This window comes from Chenopodium quinoa, unplaced genomic scaffold (assembly GCF_001683475.1).
Source record: "Chenopodium quinoa cultivar QQ74 unplaced genomic scaffold, ASM168347v1, whole genome shotgun sequence".
NCBI classification, from domain to species: Eukaryota; Viridiplantae; Streptophyta; class Magnoliopsida; order Caryophyllales; family Amaranthaceae; genus Chenopodium; species Chenopodium quinoa.
The window spans coordinates 908,789-911,094 of NW_018742484.1; positions in this window are offsets into that span (position 1 = coordinate 908,789).

Below are 2,306 nucleotides of genomic sequence, written 5' to 3' on the forward strand. Positions count from 1 at the left end.
AAAAATGAGGGGCATTGCCATCTAGTGCATAACTCAGGGGTATTTTTGTCATTTCAGCCATAAATGGGGGTAATTTTGCTATTTCAAATTTTCAATTAATAAATGAGGTAATTTGTCATTTCATCTATTAAAAAAATAAAAAACCAAATAAGGTGGCTGATTTACAAATTTCATAAATCAGCGAAGATGATTTTTCTCAATCAATGAAAATAAGGAGACTTACGATGAATAACACAGATTAATTGCACAAGTGTCAAAAACTAATTTGACCTCAAAACTTGTCTTAAACTAAGTCGTATGTCCCTTTCAAAAAAAGAAACTAAATCGTATGTCCGTGTCTAAATTGATTTGACTCGAGAAAACTTTGATCCAAACCAAACCTATTTAACCAACCTGAAGTTTATTTACGAACACTTACATACTAGCGTAGGTAAATATGCCTATACCCCACCCCCAAGCAAATTCATTATGATACTCCTTTTGTCCCTTAATGATGTGTTTGTTTTCCTTAAAAGAAATCCCTAGATAATGTGTCTGTTTCTATTTCATTCCATTTATAGATCATATTTTTGGACCATAAAAATTAGGCGTGAGAAGAATTCAAAGTACCCGAAATTGACTATACTAATAATTAACGATTAACACTCGTGAAATTGATACTCAATTATTTAAAAGAAGAAGAAAAATATTACCTCTAAACAAAAAAAAATGTATGGTTTACAAATTGTGAAATCAGCTTAAATAATAGCGAAATCCAACCTGTAAGTTATAGGAGCTTTAAATGAAGCTATAAGGGTTTGGTCCGAGTCCACAGTCTTTACAATCAAGGCTTTAACCACTACACCATCTCATTTGATATGAATCAATATTCGCACAATTATGTATATGAACTAAATTTTTTTAGTGGGGGGCCAGTCAACCCTTATCCCCTATTAGCTCCGCCCCTACTTAAACTAAGCCTATCTAAATTGATTTGACTCGAGAAATCTTAGATCCAACCAAACCTATTTAACCAACCTGAAGTTTATTTATAAACACTTACATGTTACATACTAGCGTAAGGTCGTAGGTAAATATGCCTACACCCCACCCCCCAAGCAGAGTCATTATGGTACTCCCTCCGTCCCTTAATGATGTACCTGTTTTCCTTAAAAGGAGTCCCAAAATTATGTACCTGTTTCTATTTCATTTCATTTATATGATACTTTTGGACCATAATACCCTCATTTCTCACTTTTATTCCCCAATCACTCTTTTTTTTTTTTTGTTGTTGAAAAATGCAATAAATTACACCTATCAACAAAGTTGACAATAATGCACTCGTCTTCAAACAAGCAATCAGAATGCATTTCAACCCCCAACTTCTTCTCTCCAGAGTCTATCGAAGTTTCCAAGACTGTGGTATTTGCAATATCGCTAAACCTTATATAAGAAGGGGAAATCCGTCGATGGGGAGGTCTAGCATCCAAAAGGTCAATGAATTTTTTAAGGAAGGGTTTGCTTGGAAAGTAGGGAATGGAAATGGAATCTCGGCAATCAGTATGCCATGGGTGCATGGGAAAGTTCCAGTGGTCAAGTCGGGTCAAACCCTGAGGTTAGCTAGAAATTGGAAAGTCAGCGATCTTATTAACAGGGAGACCAAGACTTGGGATGCAGGGAAGGTTAGAGAATGTTATGAGTGGGACTGGGCACGATCAATTCTAGCACTGGAACTTCCACAGGCAAGTGAGGATGACTTCACATATTGGAGATTTCATCCGTCAGGAAGGTATACAGTAAAAATAGGATACTACTTTTTATCAAAAGACAAAGGGTTAGAGGATGCAAGGTTTTTGGAAAGGGACCATAATTTTATAAAGCTAATTTGGAGAATGGTGATCCAACCAAAATGGAAATACTTTGTGTGGAGACTCTTCCATGATGGTATCGCGGTAAAAGTTAATTTAGCACGTAGGGGAATCCCTGTTGATACAGGGTGTGATCTTTGCAGGGTGGGTGATGAAGATTGCCAACACCTATTCAGGTTTTGCACTCAGGCAAGGGAAGTTTGGGAATCCGGCTTCCTGAATATTTGTCCTGACCAGCCGAATGCCACCTCTCTGAGAGGGTGGATTCAACACTATATCCTGCTTTTTTATAGCGAGGATGGTAAGCATGGGCGTCGTATGGTAGAGTTCATTGCGACACTTTGGGGACTTTGGAAAGCGAGAAATGAGAGATGTTTTAAGGGGATGGAGGGGTCTACTAGTCAGGTAAGCGATTTTATTAACATTGCACTTCAGGACCATGATACTTTCTTCAACCAT